This window comes from Delphinus delphis, chromosome 14 (assembly GCF_949987515.2).
Source record: "Delphinus delphis chromosome 14, mDelDel1.2, whole genome shotgun sequence".
Classification (NCBI taxonomy): domain Eukaryota; kingdom Metazoa; phylum Chordata; class Mammalia; order Artiodactyla; family Delphinidae; genus Delphinus; species Delphinus delphis.
In genome coordinates, this window is record NC_082696.1 from 12,090,713 (window position 1) to 12,118,711 (window position 27,999).

Genomic DNA, 27,999 nt, shown 5'->3' on the forward strand with positions numbered 1-27,999 from the left:
ATAGGTATATGTATAACTGATTCACTTTGTTATAAAGCAGAAACTAACACACCATTGTAAAGCAATTATACTCCAATAAAGATGTTAAAAAAAAAATGACTGCATTTAATACCTGTCTCCACGGAGCTCAAATTCACTTTTACAGCTTGTTTGGGGGCAAGAAGGAGGATCCCAGCGCTGGTTACTTCCACTAAGTGCTTTCCTATTACTTCAGGCCCCGAACTAACAGGCTCCATGCAGCCTCCCTCCCAGTGCCCCAGGATCCAGTAAACAGACAAAGACCACACTGACTCCAGCCCAGCGTCTCCCCAGTGTAGGCAGGCATCTCTGCCAGTGGGTCAGGCTAACTTTGGAGAAGTCAGAGGATAGCCTTTTCAAGGGAGGCTGCATCTCTCCTTTCTGAAGATCATTGGCGGAAAACAAACGGTTCTTTTAGCGGCTGTTTCAGGAGCTTGCTCGATCTACTTCACGGCACTTTTCAAACTCCTGAAAGAAAGAAGGCAGTGGGCCTGATTACAATTCCAAAAAGCTGCGTTTAACCCGACAGTCCGGATGCACCCTGCACTGCCTGCCAACCATTTGCACGTGTGTATGATGTATAGCGGGAGGCAGGCGGTACACCTGCTCGCAGGGGTGATGGGTCTTTCTTTCTCTTGGATTCCTTTGACCCATTTTTCCTTTCTGCTGACAAGTTACTAGAAGCTAACTGATATATTCTTGAAAGAAAAATGAAAAACAAAAGGTCACCTGGGCTTCCCTGGTGGCGCAGTGTTGAAAGTCCACCTGCCGATGCAGGGGACACGGGTTCGTGCCCCGGTCTGGGAAGATCCCACATGCCGCAGAGCGGCTGGGCCCGTGAGCCATGGCCGCTGAGCCTGCGTGTCCAGAGCCTGTGCTCCACAACGGGAGAGGCCAAAACAGTGAGAGGCCCGCGCGTACCGGAAAAAAAAAAAAAAAAAAAAAGGTCGCCTGATAGGATTACTACCCCATGATAAAAGGTCTATGTTTGTTTAGAAGATTGCTCAAGATTCCAGGTCTAAAAAATCTCATTTAATCCCACAGAGACTCTCTCTTGGCCAGGGCTGATCCTGTCTCTACTCCATCCCTGAGCTGGAAAGCATCTCCCCACATCTCCCAAGAGGAAACAGAGGTCCTCAGTGCTCCCTGGGAAGTATGCTACGCATATTTGTGAGTGAACTTTGAGTGCATCAGCCCAAGTTACCAATGCACTGGTCTGGCTCCTGCGTAACCCATATGCAGACACCCTCCAACACCCAGTGAAAGACTTTTAACCTTGGGCTTCACTCTCAAAAGGCATATCCTTGAAAAAAAATGCCCGTGACATTGATTGTTCGAAGTTGCTAAAACTCATGTGATTTTAAGTTTGTTTCATTTTTCATAATTTATAAATAAACTAAGTCTGATAAACATATCTGAACATGTAAAAGTTAATATTTTCTGAATCAAAATAAAGTACCAATTATAATGTTTATAATACTTTAAAGATGTCCAGTCAGTTCTTGCTAGCCAGCTGGTTACACAGCCAGCCTTACGTTTCACTGAAGCCCTCAGCCTAGGAAATGTGTTTACTGAACCCATAAACTTTCCATGAAATGCAAAACGTACACAATAGGAACAAGTCTTTTCTCTCAAGTTTCCCTTTATGGCCCTGAGTTCCACTGTTTCAATTCCCTTGTGCCATTAAACTTGTTCTTGGACTTTGTTGCAGGTTCTCTGGTTGGACTCTTCCTGAATTCCTTGTACTTCCTCCCAGCCCTGTTCACTCTGTTGGGCCATTTCCCCTCCCCCCTCAACGTCACAGTCTTCCTCACTCTCTGTTCTATCACTGCTGCTGCTTATTATTATTGAAAGTATTGGGGTTTGGGATTTGCATGTGACAGTTCTAAGTGGGTCGGAAAGGAGGAAAAACAGATCAACTTCTGCTCGTGGGCAAAGATAATTTAAACCACATCTGAAGCTCAGGGTGGTTGGCGTGGAGCCATCTGATGTATGGACAAGATCCTTCCAAGGGAAGTGAGTTTTGAACTTAAATGACTCAGAGAATGGACTTCCGCCAGGATATTAGAACTAGCAGCTTTCTCCTCATAAGTAGAGCTATGAAATCCATTTAGGCATACCAGTGTGTAGTGGGAATAAATCACATTAACTGTTATGTACATCCTCTAAAGGTTATAATTTGGTGATGATATGTAATTTGTGGGTTTCAGTTTCAAAGCTGGGGGATTAAATGAGCTGAAACCTGACCTTGAGCTCAGATATCTCCTTGGTCCGATACATCTCAAAAGAAAGGAAAAGAAAGTCTTAGGATGACCTATAACAATTATAGTAAATATTCATCAAATACATACTATACATCACAAACTTACATATATATGAAATAAACATATTTGCATGTCAGTACCTATAGACTTACTTGATTCTTTTAACAGCTTCATTCTATTGCATTTTTAAAAAGAAATTTACAAACTTGGGTGATAGAATGGGGAAATCGTGTCATGCAGAAAAAAAACCCTGCTTTTTAAACTCTGTATCTTGCACATTATATAAATACTTAGTGAATTAACAGATATGTAAATTAATAAATCTTTATTGTCTTAAGTTAGAGTAATAATACCTTGACCTCGTGGCTACTGTTTGCTTTTTCACCCTCACTTTCTCATTAAGCTTTAAATAAGCCACAGGCTTTAAAATCCACACTCCAGGCTTTTAAATTGATACCGTTTTCAATAGGACTATATATAACCTTTCTATAAGAGGTTAGGTTTGTATCTTTACACTGTAAAGAGCAAGTTTCCATAAAAAAATTTTTTAAATCACTTTGAAATGTTCTCTTCTAGATTTTAAAACTACCATCAACATCTGTAGTGGTTCCCCAAAGTTACAGGATTAATGAGATCTTTCTGCCCACAACTTTTCCCTGCTATTGTGTCAAGAGTTTTGAAAATATTTCTATTTTACCATTTTTTAAAGGAAAAGAAAGAAAGAAAAGAAACATAATTGTTGTCTACTCTTTATGCCTCTGGAATAATCTGCATTCTTCCTCACCTCCACCTTCCATCCCCTTCTCCCAACGAGGGATGGGGAACTCTGTTTGCATATTTTCTTCTTATTCCATGTCATTGTAATGAGAGTCTCAGCAAGCATACTTTCCCTTGTGGAATTCACTAATAAAAACAGACAGCCAGTTTTAAACAAGCAGCCCCGAGAATAGGAGACAAGCAGAAGCTGGGTGCAGGGAGCTGCTTTGCTTTTTACCTCTAGCCTCACAGATTGCCTTTTTCATCATATGCTCTTAGCCCACAGGGCCGTAAGAGAATTTATAAAGCAATTTTGGATCCTTTGAAATAAAGGGACCCAATTTGTCACAAGCTTTTGACAATTTCTCTGTTCAAGTATTGATACAATTTCCTACAGCAAGAGGATATTATCAATTTGTGCAGAGTCCTACCTGGACCTGAAATTCAACTGAGAAAGGGACCCTCCCCTGATGACTCTCATTAACCAGCAGTGCTCCCGTTGCTACCTGCTTGCGCAGAAACCCGAAGGCACTCCAGGTTTACCTACTGCAGGAGGACGTGGTTGAGAAATCCATCTTCTTTTCACTGTGATGAGGTCATGAGAAACAAGCCATCCCGAGGAAGTGCTAGAGGTACTTCTGTGTCTCCCCAGTATCACCCCAGGGGCAAGCTGAACGGGGGGTGATTGACAGGCAGTGGTGGAGACCTGCTGTTAGCGCATCCGTCTACCAGCTCCTGTGAAAACGAGCCCAGGAACAAGCAATAAGTCTAAGAGTCACCCAAGTGCTTCACAGCCTCACGGCCCACCACCCTCGGCCCCTTCCCTGCCTGCTAGCCCCGAAGAAAGTTACATTTTGTCCCTATTTCATTTCCAATCCAACACGATTCCATTAAAAAAAAACTTACTAGTGGGGCAACACCCCTCCCGCCCCCCCCCCAAAAAAAATATCCAGAGGATGATGCCACGCTACCCTGACTCCCGGCCCTGGAGGTGTGGCCTTTATCCACCCACCTCGCCACTGTGATGCCTCCCCAGATGAACGCCTCCTCTATCCCGCCTCCTGCCTCAGTCAGTAGCATCCCTAATTTCCCAAGCTGCTGGGAGCCGCCTTTGACCTCTCCTGACCTTCACTCCCACAACCATCTGGTCTCCAGTCTTCACCTTGTTACCTCGTAGACAGTTTCCAATCCTCTCTTCCTGTCCACCACCACACCCAGCAGTGCTGCCCGAAGAGTTGCAGCCAACTCCCAGTAATGCTCTCACGCTTCAGGACCCGGCAGAAATGGCATCTGTCTGAGCATCATCTAGCAGCCGTCTGGGTGGAACCAGCTCTATGCTTCCCAAGCATGAGACCTCTTGTTCCCTCACCCTTGCCCCCTCCCCAATGGGACAGTGGACCTTGGTTGGGGAGGGCCGGTCGGAGGTGTCCTGGTAAGTGGCCAGGGACTTGGAACATCCCAGGCACTATGGACCCTCGCTCCGCAGGGGGATATCTGTTTCCTCAGCGGAGCTGTGTTCAACTCTCGCTGCGTACACACCTTTTGCAAAGCCCAGTTCAGTGATGTGGCAACTAAATGCTTTGCCCTCGGGGGCAAGAATCTCCTCTTTTTTTTTCCTTCTGTCACGTTAGATTCCTCTGTTAATATGTCTAACATAACTGGGTTCTGAAAATCTCCTTCCTCCTCTCCTCCGTCATCCGGGAGCTGGGGACTGATAACCGCCTCACTGTCTCAGGCTGCTCGGCTTCTTCCCCTGCGGTTGGAGATAAAGAAGGCTGTCAGAACTCTTCAGGGATGCCAACTCTTGCCCTCACCCTCTGCCTGCCAGAAGATGGTACATGGTCCACAGAGGCTCCCCTTCCCTAAAAATTCAATCCACTTCCTTTTTTGGCCAGATCGCCCTCCATCATCCCAGATGTGGTCACACTGAAAATGTCCACCAAGCTCTGACTGGCAGACATTTTCAAGGAAAGTGGATAGAGACATAATGGGAGGAGAAGCGTCCCCTTCTTACACTAGCCTGGCGACCCCAGGAAATGACTTACCCCTCCACGTCGCTGTCACCTCCTGTGTAAAATGAGGATAATAATAGGTTTTACCTGACGGAATCGTAGGGGGATCAAACGAGTCTGTATTTGTAAAGCACACAGTAAGCTCTATCTAAGTGTTTTACAAGCTAAAAACAGCTGCGGGATTTCTCTTACCCTGACGCTTTCTTTTACTTCAGTATATTTTCAAACAGGAAAAGTACACAATAAGTGGCACAGTGTGGGCGCTGCCCAGCGCTGGGGGTCTTGACTGCTCTTTGACGCACCGATGTCTGAATTCATATTAATACAGCCCTGGCCACTCTGTGGAACAACACAGATGATTTTAGCACGAAACCAGCACTGCATGAAGAAACCCAACCACGCACTAACCTGACGGGAGAAAAGTCACAGATTGATGATATACTAACGTTTCTTGAGCACTTGCTCTGCGCCAAGCAATAGCATCAGGGCTTTAGATAATTGACTTCACTTGCATCTTGTAACCACCTAATGAGGTAGGTAACACTATTAGCCCATTTCACAGATGAGCCATAACTTGGGGTTTAAAAAGGAGAAGCAGCCTGCCATGGTCACAGAGCTAGTGGTCAGCTGACCCAGAGTAGATGGGCCTCACCACCAATCATATGGGGGAAAACAGGACTCTTTGTTTTACTAATGAACTCCTTTCTATTTTGAAGATATAGTTCATGCTTTCTAAGTTAATTGTCATCATAGCAACATGGACGCTCATCAAATATTGCCTGTTGATGATTATGATGGCCTTGCGCTCAGCCACACTGGGAAGCTGGCCACGGCCTTCCCTGTTCCTTCCTCACCTCTCCCCTAGGCCCAGGACAGAAATCACACAACAAAAATCTGCCAGCTGTTGCTAAGAGCTTAAGCTGTGAGCTGAACTTTCTTGGGAGATATTTGTGCTTTAATTGTGAAACGGATGACGCCTTCAAGAAGCAAAGGAGTGATGCCACACGATGGATCTCAGACACCTGTACAAGCAATCTGACCGAGGAGGCCTCCCCGGAGCCCTTCAGTCACCCCAACAGATTGACCCTGATGGTACACGTTTGTATGAGAAAACACTGTACCTGTCACTGATTCCCTTCCTGGTGAGACCTTGACCTGTTTGTTGCGGTTGTTGCTTTTGTTGGTTTGTTTTACTGCAAAGTATACTTGGTTGTAAACTGTATCTGTTTCCTCAGTTGGTGCGAATTCTGACTTGAGCCAGTTCAGGCTAGCTTCATGACACAAGAACCAGGAGAGCAGATAAACCCGGGGAACTGCTACATGGAGAGAAGCACATCAGGGTCGCCCAGATGCCAAGGTGACATGAAAGGTTACCCTTGTAAGGAATATAATACGAGCTCAATGCCTGAGTTAACATAAAATGTGGGGACAGGTACAGAAATCTAATTGTCTTTCCTTTTCCATCATTGGTCTCAACTTAAGTCCATCAGCCCCCATTTCCAGTTTGTAGTTGTACTCGTTTGCTAAGGCTGCCCTAAAAAATGTCCACAAACTGGGTGGCTTTAAACAACAGAAACTTATTGTCTCGTAGTCCTGGAAGCCAGAAGTCTGAAATCAGAGCATCTGCAGGACCATGGTCTCTGCGAAGGCTCGAGGGGAGAATCTGTTCCATGCCTCTCTCGTAGCTTCTGGTGGTTGCCTGTAATCCTCGGACTTCCTGGGCTTGTAGGAACATCACTCCCATCTCTGCCTCTGTCGTCAACGTGGAATCTCCCATTGCGTCTCTCTCTTCTTTTTCTTCTTGTTTTTAATGATTTGGTTTTTTTGTTTGTTTTTCGGTTTTCTTTTCTTTTTTTTTTTTTTTGGCCGCACAACACAGCTTGTGGGACCTTAGTTCCCGGATCAGGGATTGAACCTGGACCCTTGGCTATGAGAGCACAGAGTGCTAACAACTGCACCACCAGGGAATTCCCTCTTCTCCTCTTCTTTTTTTTTTTTTTTTTTTTAAATTTATTTCTTTATGCGTTGGGTCTTTGTTGCTGCGCACGGGCTTTCTCTAGTTGCAACGAGCGGGGACTACTCTTTGTTGCAGTGCACGGGCTTCTCGTTGTGGTGGCTTCTCTTATTGCAGAGCACAGGCTCTAGGTGTGTGGACTTCAGTAGTTGAGGCACACAGGTTCAGAAGTTGTGGCTCACGGGCTCTAGAGCACAGGCTCAGTAGTTATGGCGCACGGGCTTAGTTGCTTCGCGGCATGTGGGCTCTTCCTGGACCGGGGCTCAAACCCGTGTCCTCTGCATTGGCAGGCGGATTCTTAACCACTGTGCCACCAGGGAAGCCCTCTTCTCCTCTTCTTAAAGGGACACCAGGGCTTCCCTGGTGGTGCAGTGGTTAAGAGTCCGCCTGCCAAGGCAGGGGACGCGGGTTCATGCCCCGGTCCGGGAAGATCCCACGTACCGCAGAGTGGCTGGGCCCGTGAGCCATGGCCACTGAGCCTGCGCATCTGGAGCCTGTGCTCCGCGACGGGAGAGGCCACAGCAGTGAAAGGCCCGCATACCGCAAAAAAAAAAAAAAAAAAAAGGGACACCAGTCATATTGGATTAGGGCCTACCCTGATGACTTCATCTCAGCCTGATTACCTCTGCAAAGACCATCTTTCCAATAAGGTCACATTTACAGGTACCAGGCCTTCAACATATCTTTTGAGGAGACATGATTCAATCCAGAACAGTTGTGGAAAAAGAAATCTCACCCCCAAAGAATTTCAGTCCCTTCCGGCTTAAAAATCTAATCTCTTTCTGATATTTAGTTTTCCTCAGTTCCTGATCTCTTTTCTTCTTCTCTCTAGACGTAAGTAAGTTCCAGGAGGAGGCTGGGTGTGGGTCAGGCCAGTGCTCTCGAGAAGCAGGGCCAAGCCGGCCTGGGTGAGGGATGCGCTTGGCAGACTTGCCCCAGTCCTCTCCGAGTCTGTCTTGCCTGGACCTGGGCATCGACCTTGGTCTTCGTAGCAAACACTGCCATCACCCGTCCCACCATGGACTTCCATCAATAGGACTCCACAGACTGTGTCCTCCTTCTCTCAACTGGGAGGCCTCCCCCCGTCTGCCGGGCTATTTTCAGCCCAGCTCTGTGCTTTGCTTTGAGGAATAGACAGGTTTTGGAAGTCCCCTTCCACCGCACTTGGGGCCCTTGGGCACACAGGACTTGAGAGCTGTCCTCTGGCTATCAGTCTAGCTTTTTATTTTTCTTTTTCAGTTCACTGCTCCACTAGATGGGGGCTTCCCAAAGTTTCTGTGGGCTAAACCGGAGGGACACGCTTGGGGATCCCCAAGCTTTTCTCTGGTTTATTTTTTGCCCATCCCCGGGGACAAGGCCCAAGGGTCAGAGGGCAGAACCCCACACAGCATTTCTCATCCTGCCTTTATCCCAGCTCCACACCAGCTCAGCCCCAGCCCAGGAAAGGTGTTTCTCTGCTCTGTGTGTGCAGATGGCCCTTAAGATATCAGACATGCTTCTCTAGTCTACAGTTTTCCTTGGAAATGCCCCAAACCAACAGTCTCTTTTTTTTTTTTTTAATTTCTTGGCCACACCCTGCAGCGTGTGGGATCTTACTTCCCTGACCAGGGATTGAACCCATGCTCCCTGCAGTGGAAGCGTGGAGTCTTAACCACTGGACCGCCAGGGAGGTCCCCCCCACACCTTTTTTTTTTTTTTTTTTTTTTTTAAACCAACAGTCTCATTCTTGACGTTTTGCTTCTGGAGATAAAGGAACAGCTTATATTAGACTAACCCTTCTGATGCAAACAGATAGCAGGAAATCCAGATGAGCACACACTCACGTGCTTGGGAGTCATCAAAGAGCTGCCCAAACACTGAAGTCTTAGACCAAAATCCCTGAGAAAAGGGAATTTTGGAGGGAGGAGCACAATGTCTGGATTCCTTTTCCCCTTGAGGCATTTTCCACTCACTTAGTTGCCAGGACAGCCAGAGAGAAGGTATCTGTTGTGATAAGGATCCCATAAAGGTCTGCTATCCAGAATATATATAAACGTTGATGATTCAATTAATTAAAAAAAAAAGTAAAAGTCGGACTTCCCTGGTGGCGCAGTAGTTAAAAATCTGCCTGCCAATGTAAGGAACAGGGGTTCGATTCCTGGTCTGGGAAGATCCCACGTGCCGCGGAGCAACTAAGCCCGTGCGCCACAACTACTGAGCCTGCGCTCTAGAGCCCGTGCTACGCAACAAGAGAAGCCACCGAAATGAGAAGCCCGCGCCCCACAACGAAAAGTAGCCCCTGCTCGCTGCAACTAGAGAAAGCCCACGGGCAGCAACGAAGACCCAACACAGCCAAAAATAAATAAATGAAAAGATAAATTTATATTAAAAATTCATTGCAATTAAAAAATACGCAAAAGATTGGACGTTTACTACACAATAGAAGATATTTAAATAGCTAATAAGCACTCGAAAAGATGCTCCACCTCACGCATAAGGCCACAAAGAGACCCCATTACGTACCCTCCAAATGGCTAAAATTAAAAAGACGATAATATCGGGCTTCCCTGGTGGCGCAGTGGTTGAGAGTCTGCCTGCCGATGCAGGGGACACGGGTTTGTGCCCCAGTCCGGGAAGATCCCACCTGCTGCGGAGCGGCTGGGCCCGTGAGCCATGGCCTCTGAGCCTGCGCGTCCGGAGCCTGTGCTCCGCAACGGGAGTGGTCACAGCAGTGAGAGCCCCGCGTACCGCAAAAAAAAAACAACAAAAAAACCCCGATAATATCAAGTGTCAGCAAGGACATGCGTGAGTCTCATAAATTGCCGGTGGGAGCATAAATTCATACAAACACTTTGGAAAAACTTTTTGACAATAACCACAAAAACAATAGCTGCAATGACCCAGCAATTTTCCCCCAGTCTATACACCTAACAGAAATGCACTTAGAGTGTGCACAGTGTGGGTGTAAGAATGTAGCATCATTACTTGTATGAAATAGACCAAATGAGAAACAATTCAAATGTCCCTCAACAGTAGAATGGATAAATCAAGTGTGGTATATTTATATTATGGAATACTGTACAGCATAGTAAATTAATCAACTCATGTATGAATCTTACAAACGTGATGTTGAGAGAAAGAAGGCAGACATAAATTAATAGGTACTAGGTGGTTCCAATTATATAAAGTTCAAAAATAGGTGAAACTAATTTACCGTGTAGGAGTCAGGAGAGTGGTTACCTTGGTGACTGTGAAGGGCAGAGAGAAGGGAGGAGTTCTGGGAATGTTCTATTTCTTGAACTGGACTGTGGTTCCACAGGTGTGTTTATTTGAGTAAACCCACAAAACTGTAACTTATGTCCAGTGCATTTTCTGTATTTATGAAACTGTAATAAAAATATTGTTTAAACAAACATTTCTCACATAGACTCTTAAGATTGAAATTTAGAGCTATCGCTCCTAGTACATCTCGTCTTTGTGTAAAACAGGATATAAGCATCATTAAGACTGAAATTGTGGGGCTTCCCTCGTAGCGCAGTGGTTAAGAATCCACCTGCCAATGCAGGAGACACGGGTTTGAGCCCTAGTCCAGGAAGATCCCACATGCCGCGGAGCAACTAAGCCCGTGCATCACAACAACTGAGCCTGCGCTCTAGAGCCCGTGAGCCACAACCACTGAGCCCGTGTGCCACAACCACTGAAGTTTGTGTGCCTAGAGCCCACGCACCGCAACTAAGAGTAGCCCCTGCTCACCGCAACTAGAGGAAGCCGTGCACAGCAACAAAGACCCAACGCAGCCAAAAATAAATAAATAAATAATAATTTTAAAAAAGATGAACATTGCTTTTTAGGTCTAATAATTAGACCGGGTAATACTTGCCTTCAGGCAAGTCCTGCTCAGGTTGATCACCTTCAAGTTGAAAGTCTTGAAGTGGGATTCATAAATCAACCCACCTTCTTGAGCTCACCTCCAGACTTTACTTGTTTTAATTAGGTATGAATGTTCTTTAATTCCTCCTAGAGTCAATCAACAAAGGAATTATTCTTCCGTGAAAAACAGACTTGCCCTCACAGTGTTTTTTTGTTTTTGTTTTTCAGTTTGGAGTATACAAAGACAGCACTTTTTCTTTTTTTTTTTTTTTTTTTTTTGCGGTACGCGGGCCTCTCACTGCTGTGGCCTCTCCCGTTGCGGAGCACAGGCTCCGGACGCGCAGGCTCAGCGGCCACGGCTCACGGGCCCAGCCGCTCCGCGGCACGTGGGATCTTCCCGGACCGGGGCACGAACCCGTGTCCCCTGCATCGGCAGGCAGACTCTCACCCACTGGGCCACCAGGGAAGCCCCCGACAGCACATTTTTATTCAGGGTCTTGCTCGAGGTCGAGGATCATCACTTCTCCTCCAGACACCCAGATCTTTCTTGTCTCATAAACTTACTTTCCTTTGTACCACTCACTCCTTTGCCACTTAGAACCCTCCTGGCATTGTCAGTTGCCTTTTAATACTGTATCCCATCTTGGCCACAGGGACTGTAGCAGCCTGAAAGGCAGAGCGCACCTCACACCACTTTTTTTTTTATATATAAATTTATCTTGTTATTTTTGGCTGCAGTGGGCCTTCATTGCCGTGAACAGGCTTTCTCTAGTTGCGGCAATCAGGGGCTACTCTTCGTTGCGGTGCGCGGGCTTCTCATTGTAGTGGCTTCTCTTGTTGTGGAGCATGGGCTCTAGGCGCGTGGGCTCAGTAGTTGTGGCGCACGGGCTTAGTTGCTCTGCAGCAGGTGGGATCTTCCCAGACCAGGGCTTGAACCCATGTCCCCTGCATTGGCAGGCGGATTCTTAACCACTGCGCCACCAGGGAAGTCCACGTCACACTACTTTTTAAATGCCACCGGCCTTGGTGGTATCTTGTGCAGTCACTGCCTAGAATTATTAGCTGTCAGATGGATAACAAGCCATTTTTCCTCCCTGATCTCTGGAGGGGTGAGGAAGGAAGCACAGGAACAGCCTTAGGTTAGCTGAATATTTTTAATATAAGAACTTGTCACACTGCATGGAAGTGACCTAAGTGCCCATCAACAGATGAATGGATAAAGAAGATGTGGTTCATATATATACACACACACAATAAAATATTACTCAGCTATAAAAAAGAATGAAATAATGCCATTTGCAACAACACGGATGGACCTAGAGATGATCACACTAAGTGAAGTAAATCAGACAAAGACAAATACCATATGATATCACTTATATGTGGAATCTAACTAAAAAATGATATAAATGAACTTATTTACAAAACAGAAACAGACTCACAGATTTTGAAAACAAACTTATGGATATCAAAGGGGAAATGAGGGGGAGGGATAAATTCAGAGCTTGGGATTAACATACACATACTATATATAAAATAGAGAACCAGGGCTTCCCTGGTGGCACAGCGGTTGACAGTCCGCCTGCCGATGCAGGGGACACGGGTTCGCGCCCCGGTCCGGGAAGATCCCATATGCTGCGGAGCGGCTGGGCCCGTGAGCCATGGCTGCTGAGCCTGCGTGTCCGGAGCCTGTGCTCCGCAACGGGAGAGGCCACAACAGTGAGAGGCCCGTGTACCGCAAAAAAAAAAAAAAAAGAATAGAACCAACAAGGACCTACTGTATAGCACAAGGAGCTCTACTTAATATTCTGCAATAACCTATATGAGAAAAGAATCTAAGAAAGAATGAATAGATGTATATGTATAACTGAATCACTTTGCTGGACACCTGAAACTAACAGAATATAGTAAATCAACTATACTTCAATTAAATAAACAAATAAATAAATAGGGACTTCCCTGGCAGTCCAGTGGTTAAGACTCCATGCTTCCACTGCAGGGGGCACAGGTTCAATCCCTGGTCGGGGAACTAAGATCCTACACGCCATGCCGAGCGGAGCACGGCCAAGATAAATAAATAAAAGTTAAAACAAACAAAGAAAAGAACTTGTCATACTCAAGTGACTCCAGGTTTCATGACACAAACCTGATGCCCCGACTCCCTGACAAGGAAAAGTGGCAGAGCGGGGTGACACTGCTGTGGGGCGACACTGCTGCAGGGCAGCAGTCCCAAAGCAGGTGCGGCGCTGGGAGGAGGATACCAGGCACCAGCGGCACCGGCAGAGATGGGCTGAGCACAGACACTCAGAGTTCCTCCCTGATGAGCAAAGCTCCCAGACCAAGTCCTGGTTCTACTCCAGAATATCATTACGAATGACAGATGACAGTTACTGGTTGTTCCAATGTGCCAGGCATCTACAGAAGCATTTCACATATGCTATCTAATCTTCAGAGCAACTCACAGAGGTACAAACGTCATTCTTCCTATTTTGCAGAAGAGACAACTAAAGCTAAGGGAGGGAAAGTAGCTTGTCCACGTTTTCATGGCAGTAGAAATAATAAAGCCAGCATTCAAATCCAAGTCTCCTGACCTCCGAAGCAGGGTCTAAGGAAAACAGGCACATAAAGAACCGATAGGTAGTTAAGGGAGTCGAAGAGGTAATAAGACGTGCACACAAATATCTATCTTACCAGACAGACTGTGGTAAGTGCCAGGGGAAGAGAACGAGCAAAGGGTAATGATCGTTTCTGGCTGCAGGAGATTCCACCAGTAGTTAAGGTGAGTGGGGAAATTTCACCTCCACGTTGCAATATTATGAAAGTCAGATTGAAGCTTCTTCCGTAATGACATGGTAGAGCTAGGCTGAGAGCAGACACTTTCAGAATTCCTCCTTGGAGAGGAAAGATCTTGGATCTAGATATCAATGGGATAAAATCTAAAAGTCGGAGCTGGCTCTAGGAAGCCCCCGCATGGACACGCCTCGGCCTGACCCCTCCAGGCACCGTGGGCAAGATCTGGAAAAGACCACCAGGGCCCCTGGTAGGCACAGCGCTGTTGGTGCTCTGAAAATACCCCACGGACCACGGTGTTTTCATGAGTGTTTATCACAATGTAGACAGTGTCCAATATGGAAATATCCATCGCACCACTTACCTGTTTGAAAGAAAAGCAACATGGGAAAAACGACTTTGATAAATGATTATGGGGTGTGTTATCATCTATAGAAAACAGTCATTTTATTTCTAAACAAAAAACGGTTTCAATGTTATTACCATATGTTTACTGTCATACACCCTTTGTTGAAGCTGCTACAGGTCGTCCTAATAAACTTTGATATGTACATTCAGGCATTTACATTTATATTTAGGCACAGTAATTTGGCATATACCCCAGCATGGCTTTTGTTTGGGGCTCTAAATTCTAGAGCAAGGGCTATAGACTTAGGGCCAGCTTAAAGTACCAAGAATTTGGTAATGGGGGAAACACGAGGAAGACTCTTATTCAAGCAACATTGTCAATTTATTTGTGCAGAGAAATCTTTCTTGGGAATCTTCTTAACTTCCAATCCTTTTATTGAATTCTTTCATTGTTTGAAAGTCTGGCCCATGAGTTTCCAACACACAAACTGAAACCTTCTTCTATGGAAACATCTTCACAAAAATAGGGTGATGTTGAGAGCCAGAAGCCACCGAATCTTCCATCTGCTCAAACAGCCCCACTCATTTAGCTACGCCTTCATCCATCAGCTGCCCCAGGCACAGTGTAAGTCCTTGGGAATGTAACGACGACGTGGCTCCTGCCTTAGAGGAAGTTCCAGTCCAGAGTATGATGGTGTGAGGCTAATCCTGTTCCAGACCATTCTGGGGGCCGGGGGAGAGGGGCAGCTAAACCCAATACTTAGCATCCTATTATCCTCCAGGAGGAAAGCAAACAAGCCCAGCCTGGGGGTTCGGAGTCATTCCTTCTCCATCAGGCTGGTGGCTTTCAGACAGCTAAGCCTCTGCTTGATGCCCAAGTGGCATGTCTCTATCTGAAGGTGTGTCTGAGTTGCCACTAAAAAGGACTTTGTAAAACATCCCCTTAGGGCTTCCCTGGTGGTGCAGTGGTTGGGAATCCCCCTGCCAATGCAGAGGACACAAGTTCGAGCCCTGGTCCGGGAAGATCCCACATGCCGCAGAGCAACTAAGCCCGTGCGCCACAACTACTGAGCCTGCGTGCCACAACTACTGGAGCCCGTGCGCCTAGAGCCCGTGCTCCGCAACAAGAGAAGCCACCGCAGTGAGAAGCCTGAGCACCACAACGAAAGAGTGGCCCCCGCTCACTGCAACTAGAGAAAGCCCGTGCACAGCAACGAAGACCCAACGCGGCCAAAAATAAACAAATTAAGTAAAAAAAAAAAAAAAAAAAATCCCCTTACATCAGAGCCTCAATCAATGGGGAAACTGGAAATTATGTCACATTTCCAAGCTTGATTCTGCAATACAATCTCCACCAGAAAACATTCTTCGTGTTTTCTTTATGTAGCTTTGTTTTCTGATTACTCCAAAACACACACACTATTTAAAGGACAGGGACAAACGTGGCTGTTGATTCAGTGGTCATGAAAAGACAGGGACAAGAAAATTAGATATTTGGAGTAGAGGATATTCCAGATAAGAAGAGGACAAGCAAACCGTCTGCACTTAGCTTCTCTGCTCCCATCCTTGCTAAGGAAATGCAGACGCATTTGGATACGGTACCATAAACGCTCGTCAGAATAAGTACACGCAAGCTGTCCTCACTTGCCTAAGTCAATCATTAACTAGAGCAGCTGTTCGTATCACTTACACCGAGGCAATACAGCAGAAACTCACTGAGATCATGAGCTCTGGAGTCAAATGGAGCTGATCTCAATCCTGCTTCCATTGCTTCTTAGCTGTTTGGCTTTGGGTTAATTACTTCCTCTTCCTCTGGCCTCAGTTTCCTCACGGGTAAAGTGGGGCTATTCCTACTTCGTGAGGTTGTTGTGAAGAGTCGTGTGGGTGGTGTTTGGCACGTTCCCTGCCTGTGACATGTACACATTTTTAAAAAAATATTAACATCATTAGTGTTTAAATATCAAATTTTCCAAAAGGAGAACTGATGTTGTATGTAATTCATGATGTAGATATGGAAGTTTGAGAATTCCCAAGGGTTCTGAAGGAGGTGATTCTTCAACGCACAAAGAAACTGGCCTGCTGCAGCTTTTGAAAGCTGCCCTGCACAGGGCTGAGTGCCGGGGCTCCGGAGTTCCTCTGTGGAGTGTGAAGCGTTCACAGTCATCCAGTGCAACTGGGCCTGAACGCTAACCTGTCTCCTGCATGTGTGTTTTTATACTTTCTCCAGTAGCCCAGTTTTAGTCCCTTTGGGAAAAGCTTCCTCAATGATGTGAAATTAGCTCTCTACCATGTAGTAAGAATGCACCAGAAAAGACCAGTCAGGATTTCCATTTCACAGGAAATTTTCTGAAAGGCCTGAAATCAGAAACAGGAAGTCTGTGTAATAGTGGGCGCCATGAGCACCGTGGGCCCGTGTGCTGCCCGCCCAGTGTCTCGAGGCCCAGGGAGGCTGAATGCTGCACTCTTCCTTCCCCACAGACACAGCAGTTTGTCTTCTGAAGTAATTCCTGGTTCACATTTCTGCCGACCTTCCGGGGAAAATGCTACAGGAGACTTCCCGTCCCTCTCACGGTCACGTGTGTGGTTTGCCCACCCTTAAACTCGCCCTGCAAGTTCTTGGGGGTGTTAGTTTATGCAGACAATAAAGTAAAAACAATTCTTCGAGTTGCTTTAATTTAGTCATCATGATAGATGAGTGTCTTGGTGATGGGGAAGTCCAGAAGGATCTTTTTAAACTGAGAAGGAGAAACGGCAGGCAATGCCCCTCTCAGACTTGGGGTTACGGGAGGGGACCTTCCAACACTCACTCACGGCCCCTTCACACAAAACAAGGGCAGGGTCCTTCGATGGCTTCACGGGGTGGGGGTGGGGGGAGAAGAGTTGGCATCATTTTTATGGTGACTCACCTGTAAACCTTAATTAAAAACCTGTTCATAATGCAACATGGTCAATCAACTCTACTTGAATAAAATAGTTTAAAAAAATCTGTTCGTAGGAATTCCCTAGCGGTCCAGTGGTTAGGGCACCGCGCTTCAACTGCAGGGGGCACAGTTTAGACCCCTGGTTGGGGCACAAAGGTCCTGCATGCCACGCGGCTCGGCCAAAAACTTTTTTTTAATTTAAATTTTAAACAAATTTAAAAATAAATTAAAAATCTGTTCAAATTGTGTGAAATGAACAATAGTTGACGAAAGCAACCTCATGACAGAGTTCTTTCCTGAATATAAAATCGGTCATGAAGATAAATCCAAACACCTATTTTTCCCCTTAAATCCAAGACGTAGGTGGAAGCTCATAAATCCAGATACCCTCTTAGTTTAAAACATTTAAGTCACATCGACAGAGCAAGGAGAATTTTTGAAATCCAATGACCCTTTCATGAACTTTGTCATTAAAAACCTTCCAATATAATTAGGGGAAAATTAGTTTGAAATATTTTTAAAGGGAGGTCCTTCATCTATCATCCTCTGAAGATATATTGCCATTCTCTGAAAGTTATTTACCAAAATAGAAAATGAATCAGTATACACTTATTATCTGGTATACAGTAGGTGTTATAAAATGAGCATAAGCTTCTCTGTCACTAGAGATTCAAAAAACTTTAAAAATTCCACCTGTCTTACTTCTTCCCAGGGAACATTATTACAGACGACAGGAAAGGCACATATGACGACGCAACTATGAGTTTTATTTGTTTATGCGTGTGGACAAGAGTAATGGATGATTGTGTAGGGTCTGTCTTTCAAACATTTAGGTTTGAAATTTAAGCAATTAGATATAGCTCAAAGAAAAAAAAAAGACTAGTCTTTTTTTTGGTCATTATGTTTGCAAAATATTTTCCACACTAGCCTTTCGGGAGGGGGAGCCTAGAATTGAAAAGGGTGTCAACGGACTATTTTGAGTAAAATGTACTGATTTTAGTAGAGGGAAAACCATATGAGGTCAAACTGTTCATGTCCACGTCCTCAACACGCAGCCCTGTCCTGGAATATTCTGGACACCCTGAAGTGTTCCACAAATGAATGCATGACTTAAAGATTATGAACTCAATCACTACATAACAGAAGAAAGAAGAACATGATTTAGTAGAAGAAGGAAGACAAGAGGAAATAATTAGAATTTGAGTCTGAAGGCATAATTTACTTGACATGTTTCTTCTGTGCTTATCCTATTTCTTCCTTCTCTCTGCCTTTAATCTCCTGATGGCCAATGTTTGTGTCGTATGTGGGAGGGCGGCGTGGACGGGAAAGTGTAAAAGCCTGGCCACTGCTGCAGGTACCTGCTTAGTGTGTTGATAGTAATAAAAAAGGTGCTTAAAGATCATTAAGCCCAAACCCTCGCTTCACAGATAAGGAAAGTAAGAAATCAAATGACTCGATTAAGGTCACTGACACAGCCAGCTGAGTGCAAGGAGTATTGTATCATTATTTATTGCTCTGGGGAGGAGGGGCTATGATGACGAATAAAGCTTCTCATAGACCTGCCTGATATTAGCCCCTAACCCCCAACACGGTATCGAGTTTGTTTGGTTTGACCAATCGATTGATTGTTTGTACATTGATTTTGACAAGAATGCCCGGAAAATAATGTTCTTAAAATCTTACTTTGCGGGCTTCCCTGGTGGCGCAGTGGTTAAGAATCCGCCTGCCAATTCAGGGGACATGGGTTCGAGCCCTGGTCCGGGAAGATCCCACATGCGGCGGAGCAACTAAGCCCATATGCCACAACTACTGACCCTGTGCTCTAGAGCCTGTGAGACACAACTGCTGAGCCCACATGCCACAACTGCTGAAGCCTGCATGCCTAGAGCCCGTGCTCCACAAGAGAAGCCACCGCAATGAGAAGCCCGTGCACCACAACGAAGAGTAGCCCCCGCTCGCTGCAACTAGAGAAAGCAGTTTTGCTCACAATTGTACCCCTTGCACCCTTCATTTGCTTTACCCATGGGAGGTGTATGATAAATATATGTTTATAAATTAACCTAATAGAAGGGAATATGAAATAGCATGAACATTTGGATAATGCCTCTGTATAAGTAAATACCAAATACTTGCGATTATAAAATTGATTAATCCTTTATTAGAAAAATAATTCACATGTTTAAGAAGGTGTCAACTACAAGTCTGGGAGGAAATGGAGGGCAAGAAATCCAGAGGCTTGAGGAGAAAATCAGACCTTTCTTCCTCAGATCCATCTCTGTTTCTGATTCCCTAAATTTTCCATTACTCTAAACCACAAGCTTCTGCAAGGCTCAGTGTGTTTTAATTAAACCCCAACGATGAACGCAGACTTTCCGAACTCCGTCCTGGTTTGCGCCCTTCTGCTTCCAAGCAGGCTTTAAAGACGACAGTGAGGAGGCCTGATACTCAACAAGGCCTTAGGAGTTTGCGTTACCCTCACGCAGAAGGGAACGGTGCAGGGAATTACCCCGAGGGCCTGTAGGGGCACTTAACGATCATTCCCTCGCCTCCTGGGATGGGCATTTTGTTCTTTATTTGCCTGGTTTGTGTTCACAGAGTTAAAGCTCTGTCTGTGTGACTCAGGCCGTGAAAATGCTTGACTTGGCAACCCACGTGGCTATTCCCCACACGGGCCTCAGCCGAGGGCCCGGAGAAGCAAGGAGGCTGGCCCCGCAGCCCTCGCTGGTGGCGTCTGTAATGTCCCTGCGGCCCCTGCCAACAGCCACGGTGGAGGGAGGCTGCGAGGGGAAGCTGTGTCCTGAGTTAAACTCTCCTCCAAGAGGTGGCCTCACAAAACCGCATGGGATCCATGGGGAGACTTTCTTACTTTCTTACTTTCTTTCTCTTCTTCCTCCCTTCCTTTCTTTTCATTCTTTTTCTTTCGTTTCTCCTTTTCTTGATCCTTCCCTCCCTCTCTCCTCTCCCCCGCCCTTCTTCTTTCCTTCTTTCTCTGTAGGTCTCTCTCTCTCTCTTTTTTTTTTTTTAATTTTTTTTTTGGCCTCACTGTGTGGCTTGCGGGATCTTAGTTCCCCAACCAGGGATCAAACCTGGGCCCTCAGCCGTGGAAGGGTGGAGTCCTAACCACTGGACCACCAGGGAATTCCCTCTCTGTGGGTCTCTTGTGAAAATGAAAAGAACAAAAATCTCAAAGAACTATTCAACTAGCAGACATTTCTATGTATCCCCTGGCCTTTCCCAGGTCCGTCCCTCTCTCCAGCTCAGCCCTTTGCTTTCCATGTAAGAGATACAGGTAGCTCTTATGCAAAAGTATGAAGAAACCAAGACAAAATCAACAACTAACCGTTACAGGATTGTTGCAATTATACTTTAATCTGACAAACATGGCCTGAGGGTTACCCGCATGGTCTCTGCAGATTACGTGGGTGTCACCCACAGGGCCAGTTAGTACCCTTGGCCACTGTGTAACGCTCAAAGAGGTTGGTGAGATAATCTTGGTTCAGGACACTGAACCACATTGTACTTGAAACATATACTATGAAATGACTTTTGGACTCAGCACAATTATAACCTTCGCTGAGTCTGCCAAGTTTACCACGTAGATAAGGAAAGAATACATAGTTTAAATATTAAACAATTCAATTGGAGGGGCAATCCCCTCCTAAAGGTGCACCAGGAAACTAATTTGCAGCCTGCACACATTCATTTCACAGAGAAGAGTGGGTTTCAGCAAACAGGTCTCCAAGGCCTTCATCCCAGGAATGGCATGGTCCCCATGCACGCCTCTGGGAACTGCATGGCTGGACTGCAGCCACAGGGCCATAAAGATACAATAATTCAGGAAGTGAGTTGGTACCTTCATTTTGAAATTCTCAGGCCAGCATTAGCTGGTGAGTTTTAAAGGAGAATTCATGGTTTGGAAACAGCTCCAGACTTGCTGCCTTTTCAGTGTGCAAAGTCATTCTTTTCCTGAGTGTTCATCATCTCAAATCACCCTCAGCATCCCAGCTCTGCTATCTGGGAATAGGTGCACCTTGTGGTCGGTGAATGCCAAGTGCTCAATCCAGGAAATGGCTATCGGAATGATTTACACGCATGTCCTGAGCCCCACTGGGCACTAAAGAGATGGCTGCTTTGCTAATAAATCTTGCATTCGTCAACATTAATTAAGGTGATCTGAGTCTGCGGTCAAGCGTACACTTTTCAATGAGCAGCCAACTTTCCTTCTATTAAATTTTTAGGAGAATATATTAGCAAATTCTGGGAAATAGCATCGGCAAGAAGCTGAGCTGGAGTAGGTTTAGGAACTCAGCCGTGTTAAGCTGCCTTCTCTGAACACACCCAGGCCGTGCGTGCACAGCAAGTCAGATGGTGTCACTGCTTCCAGCGCCCCCATGGTGGTCTCGATCCAGCCACAACCACCAGAAGGAGGACAGAGGACAGGCTCGGAGTCTGTGCTCAGGGGAGGATGTAAAAGGAAGAAGAAACCTGGACCATGAGCTTTTGGAGACCGTAACCCAGTTGAGGGGGAAAGACGGCACCCATGAAAGTGGAAGTAACACTGCTGAACGGCAGGTGAGCCTGAACCAAAGGACGGGACAGAGCTTCAAGGAGGGAGAGACAAACGTGTGGGAGTGAAGAGGGAAGGTGGTGAGGATGTGAATTACAAGCTAGGGACCTGCAGAGGAGGAAGGGGGCACTGAGGGAGGCGGCGGGAGGGACAACGGCTTGAAGCAGCGGTCGTGTTGGGACATGGAGGGCCCTGAAGGTCAAGCTGGCAGGTGCCCTGGCCTCTCCTGGGCAACCCAGAGCACCAATGTCTTCTGAGGAAGAGGGAAGAAGAAACCACCGTTTTACAAAGGCTAATACACAGGTTGAGCTGGATGGGAAGACGACATGAAAGCCCAGTGGTGGACAGATCTGTTACAACACTGCGGTCATTGCTCAGGTCCGTGGTTTTGAATGCTGGGTGTGTATCCCGGGTACGCCGAGGTGACGCCCTAGGATGTGGGGAGAAAATATCAGAATTCTTACGTGTACTTACTTTTAAAATTTTCATCTTTTTTGAGTCTATTTTATGTATTTTAAATGAACATACCCGCTGAATAGAAAATACGTATATTATAGACTGACTTGTGCCCAAATTCACATGTTGAAGCCCTAACCCCCAATGAGACAGTACTTGGAGATGGGGCCTTAAGGAGGTATTAAAGGTTAAATAGGGTCATAAGTGTGCAGCCTTATTTTTTTTATTGTTATTTTTTTTTTGCGGTACATGGGCCTCTCACCACTGTGGCCTCTCCCGTTGCGGAGCACAGGCTCCAGACATGCAGGCTCAGGGGCCATGGCTCACGGGCCCAGCCGCTCCGTGGCATGTGGGATCCTCCCGGACCAGGGCACGAACCCGCGTCCCCTACATCAGCAGGCAGACTCTCAACCACTGCGCCACCAGGGAAGCCCCTGCAGCCTTATTTTGACAGGACCCTTATGAAAAGAGGAAGAGACACCAGGACTCTCTCTCTCTCTCTCTTTCTGCACACACACAGAGAAGAGGCCATGTGAGGATACAAGGAGGTGGCCATCTACAAGCAAGAAGAGTCTCATCAGAAACCGACCCTGATGGCAACTTGATCTTGGACTTCTGGCCTCCAGAACTGTGAGAAAATAAAATTCTGTTCTTTAAGCCGCCCAGTCCGTGGCAGCCCTAGCAGACTAATACAGCACATAATACGTAAACAGTCAAGAACTGGAAGCGTGAATTGTACAGATTTTGTTAATGCGCATGATCGAAACAGTTTGGGGGACGGTGCTCTGGGCGCTAGGGTTCTGAGCTGAGAAGGCAGTGAGAAGGCAGTGAGCTTCTTCAGGGGAAAAATAGGAACTCCGTGAGCCACTGGATATAGGAAATGAGAGGAAGAGAAGTATGAATGTGATCTCTGGGATTTTCAGTCTGGGAGCGGGGGAGAGCTATTTCTAGCCCGTGGGAGATAAGGATGGCAAGAGTTGATCCCACGGGAGGATCAGAGAAGCTCAAGGACCACAGCACTGGATGTCCTCCGAATGAGAAAGAGATACGGCCAGAGAGGGGAAAGGCAAACAGGGATTTCAGGGCCACAGAGGTCAAGGGAAAAGAGAGTTTGGAGGAGGGCAGGGTGGGCAACAGTATCAAGGAGGTCAAGTGGAACGACCCCAAGAAATGTCTTGTGGAATTCCACAAGGAGGTCATTGAAGACGTTTAAAAAGTGACTCCGGTAGAGGGGAGAGGATGCAAGCTGGACTGTAGGGGGTTAAGAAGGGACAGATGGGGAGGAAATGAAGGCATCAGGTTATGTTTAGATTTTAACTATTAAAATGTGTCAAAGTCAGAACTGCAGGGGGTGGGAGGTGAGCGTTCCCTTCATCTCCGACCCCTGAGGAATTCCCTGTTACTAGTTAAACAGTGTTAAGTGGTAACGGGGGCTGGAAAGGTGGGACATGGGGCTGAGGGGGGATGGTAAGGCAACAATAAAGTGCTCAGTCCTGTCCCAGAGCCTTCCAGACAGCTCTGGCTTTGTGTGTGAGTTTGTGTGTGGGACAGAATACACGACAAAGCTAGACGGGATACATAATTCTCAAACCCATATGCTGATTAGAAGTCTGGAAATTTCTCCCAAATTTCATACCTTATTTGATAGTTGAATGTCAGAAGATCTGATATAAAGGGCGGGAATAAATGGCAGGAAGAGGCTGGAGTTCATCTGGGCATCTCGGCCACCAGCAATCGGACACCCAGAAGACACCACCTCAGTATTCTGCCTTTGCCTGGGTGTAAAATTGTTTACTATCCATTTCACAAGTGTGCAGACAAATTGAAAGTCACATGTGAGAACTAATGAATCCTTATAAAATTCTTTGAGATCCACAGATGAAAGGGACTGTTTAAGTACAGAGTATTATCAGCTAACGGTGGAGCACACTGAATGAATAGGATTCTCCCAGAGAATAAACTATGTCCTGGGAATAAATTCAGTAATTGTGGAAAATGTGTTAAACATTTTAGGTGAAAAGCCATAACTACTGATAACTCTTCAGCAGGCAATCTTTCCAATTCTAGAATTATCTTACTAGTTCACATCCTGGGATGTCTGTGGACCTCATACAGAATTTCAACATCTGTTTCATAGAATCATTGACTCTCAGGTCTGGAGGGGTCAGCTGATCCTGACACCCCTTTGCTCATTAAACGCCCTCTGTGATATCTATAAAAAAAAATGGCCGCCCACCCCATGCTCAATTTCTCCAGTTGGGCACTGATTAGCCCCCATTCTCACTTTCTTCTGTCTAAAGATAGTTTTTGTGTGTGCGTGTGTGTGTGTGTGTGTGTGGTACGCGGGCCTCTCACTGTTGTGGCCTCTCCTGTTGCGGAGCACAGGCTCCGACGCGCAGGCTCAGCGGCCATGGCTCACGGGCCCAGCCGCTCCGCGGCATGTGGGATCTTCCCGAACCAGGGCACGAACCCGTGTCCCCTGCATCGGCAGGCGGACTCTCAACCACTGCGCCACCAGGGAAGCCCTAAAGATAGTTTTAAAAGTCCTTTTTGCCATCTTCGCAAGCCAAGGTTCATTTAAGGCTTCTGCTGTCCCAAATTCCTTCTCATGTTCATCCTTGGTTATTCACTCTTCTCTATGTTTTTGCACATCTTTCAAAATTCTGATCCCACTGGCGAGGCCCCAAATTTTCTGCAATAATGACTTAAAATTTTTTGTGCAAATGTGCACACACTCACCCAATGGTTTTTTTTGTGCACAGTGACTTGCCTAAACTCAAAAAATAAAACCTGACATGACTGCAGGGTCAATATGATTCATATCAATTCTCAGAGAGTGGTTTAGCAGGTCACTTCGCATTAGGCTGAAGAGGTCTTCTTGAGATCAGTGGAACTGATGTTACAGTCTCAGTCCCTGGCTCAAGCCAACAATGAACTCTTTGTACCAGAGAGCATAACTGGTTTGCATAAAGGAATGATGGGACTCGGGACTGGCTTCCCATCCAGACCCAAGGCCTCCTGCCAGTGCCCTCCGTCATGACAGCGTGAGGCAGAGCGTGAGTGGCTCAGAACAATCACTGCATGGGCCTCTAGAAAAACAGATCACAGTAGCATGCACACAGGGAGACCGCAGGCTGGCGCTCTGCCAGAAAGAAAAGACAATGACAGAAAGAAAGACAGGAGCCAGGAGAAATATGGCCTCATGGAAATACGTCTTAGTTAAGGGAGGGGAAGAGGGGTGATATACAAAGAAAAATGGGAGGAATATTCAGAAATTACTCAGGTGTGCCTTTGCACAGTCTCATCCCATATTTGGACCCCCAGGTGGACATCCAGGGTGTGCTTTTTTTTTTTTTAAATATTTATTCATTTATTTGGTTGCTCTGGGTCTTAGTTGTAGCACGTGGGACCGTCATTGCCACGTGCGGGATCTTCGTTGTGGCACGTGGGATTTTTAGTTGTGGCATGAGGACTCTTAGTTGCACCATGTGGGATCTAGTTCTCTGACCAGGGATCGAATCTGGGCCCCCTGCATTAGGAGCGTGAAGTCTTAACCACTGGACCACCAGGGAAGTCCCCATCCAGTGCATGTTTAAGGACAGCCTTAAACCTTTAGGTATGTGTATCATGCCTGCGGGGCGGGGAGATTGCAGGCAAGAATGTGCACGTGTGCACATGCGTATCTGTCTGGAAGGGAGGGCTGTCTGTAGGCCATGGTGGGGCTGGTATGTGCTGGTTTATTGCCCCTTGGCTCAGAGGTTCAGGTAGGGGGAAAAGTACAGGTAGGGTGGAGTAGGGTATGTACCCATTGCAAAGGTAGGGATCTACCCCTGAGGTGCACACTCCTGAAATCTCATTCAGAGTTCAAAGAGGTAACAAAAGGGGTGTGTGTGCCCACAGTGTGAGTCTGCCACACATGAAAATAGATGCCCAAGTGTTTACACTCTAGAATTTTACGGTGCAAACCAGGAGGCAGCTCCTAATAATGTGGCAACAAAACAGTAACTGTTGAAGCTGCGGTCTCTCAGCAGGCACGAAGAAACGGTTGACCTTGGATCCGCGGGCAGCCATGAATACTATGAGGAAGTTATAGAGGAGGAATTATCCAAAACGGAAGTTTCAAGGTCACAGAGAATTTTTCTTCTTATCCAAACGCAACAGTCTCAGGAATGCCATTCGGTGAGCACAGGCTGTGAAATTCCACAGAAATGGAATTCTCTCCACATGGGATCCTCAGTTCACTGAGGTTTTCACCCCACGTTTATTTGTGGAGGGAGCGGCTAAGGGGAGCTCTTGAAATTCAAGCTCTTCCCAGAAAGAGTGCAGAACTGACCAGGCATCTCAGCTCATCTGAACCCAGGCCTTTTTCATGTATTTGACAAAAAGAGCTAACTCTCTAAGAAGACCATTTTCACATTAGCCACGTATTTAACGTTAATGTTCATATAACAGTTCAATGGGATATTTACCAATAACAAATTTTAAGAGCGCTTTCAAAGATAGGAATTCAGGCAAAATACTACTCCCCACGTGGGTGAAAAGGAGGCACACTCTTCTCAGTCAGCCTCAAAGATCATCCTGTTTGGGGGGAAGGAGTTATATTTTTTCTACTCAAAAAAATTATCTGAAATAATCTGATGTGGTTTCACAACATTGGTTGGATCCATTGCTAACAAATGGCCAATGTCACGTTTCAAGAGAAAAGTAAAACTGTCGTATGGACATGATGTCGTGGGTGTAGGAACGAAGGTGTGTGTGCAAGGACAATGGAGAAGGCTGCTGCCCAGTGCCGGGGGCCCCAGAAAGGCTGCCCAGAGGGGCTGACACGTGAGTGAGTCTTGCAATGCAGGCAGGGGAGGAGGGGGCTAGAGATCGTGCCAGACAGAGAACAGCGAGAGCAAAGGCACGGAGGGACCCAACAGACGATGGGTCCAGAAGCGAGGAAGGGGCATCACGAGATGTGGCTGAGGATGCGGGCAGGGATGGGCCACAAAGCCCTTGGAAGCGAGGCTGGGAGGCTGGATTTAATCCTGGGGGAGACAGGGGCCTTCCCGGGGAGTGACGTGGTTGGACATGCATCCGATTTTAGGCGGAAGGTGGTAAAACTACAGCAGGGCAGGGAGATTGACCAGAAGGTTAACATAGTCAGCAAAACACAAGCAACAGACAGCAAATGAGTCAGCAGAAGACCTTTTTTTTTTTGCGGTACGCGGGCCTCTCACTGCTGCGGCCTCTCCCACCGCGGAGCACAGGCTCCGGACGCGCAGGCTCAGCGGCCATGGCTCATGGGCCCAGCCGCTCCGCGGCACGTGGGATCTTCCCGGACCGGGGCACAAACCCATGTCCCCTGCATCGGCAGGCGGACCCTCAACCACTGTGCCACCAGGGAAGCCCAGAAGACCATTTTTGACACCAACTTCTTTGTCTCTCTATACAAGAAGCCATGTGACACCACCCTCTGTGCCCCGTGGAAGCTGACTCTATGTTCATTTTGAAAACAACAAAGGGAAGGGAGTCCTGCTTGACATTTTTGGCGGGGAGCTTAACCTTTCAAGCTGAACCACTTATTATCCGATTTTCTTTTCCAATCAGAATCTTTGTGGGGGGGAGGGGCAGTGCCGAGAAGGAGCGAATGAGAAGCTTCTGTATGAGGGAGCTGGGGCCACAGAACTGGGCTGCTAACCTCCCCACACCAAGCATTTTACTTCTCCTAGACATCTGAAAAAATCTTGACTTTCATACCAATGCAGGCGAGGCATTTCTAACCGCTCTGCTAATTTCAGGATAGCCTGCTCGTTAGGAGCCTGGGAAGAGGGCAGGTACCAGCTGGTAGCAAATGGAATTCACTACTGACCTTAAATTTAAACGAGATCCATGCAGAGGAAGGACTTCATATTCTGCTAGGCTTCGAAGCTCCATTATCTTCCGAGTCATTCTGTCCTGGAAGAAAACAGCAAGTGGGCTCGTTAAATTACTCATATGTGAATGATCGATTCACACTGCA

The 27,999-nt window shown here is 46.5% G+C and overlaps 1 protein-coding gene and 1 long non-coding RNA gene across 3 annotated transcripts in view; both read right to left on the reverse strand.

The window, feature by feature from the left end:
• Positions 1 to 27,999, reverse strand: part of LOC132436828 (rho guanine nucleotide exchange factor TIAM2) — a 434,430-nt gene that overhangs the window by 235,731 nt on the left and 170,700 nt on the right. The gene's annotated exons all lie outside the window — the stretch shown is intronic.
• Positions 147 to 27,937, reverse strand: LOC132437223 (uncharacterized). Of its 2 annotated transcripts, XR_009521977.1 has the most exons (5): positions 27,850 to 27,937; positions 5,243 to 5,389; positions 4,578 to 4,791; positions 3,586 to 3,773; positions 147 to 486 (listed from the first exon to the last, which is right to left on the reverse strand). It is a non-coding gene; the product is annotated as an uncharacterized lncRNA (long non-coding RNA). The 2 variants fall into 2 exon arrangements; XR_009521978.1 differs by lacking the exon at positions 5,243 to 5,389 and having other exon boundaries at positions 149 to 486.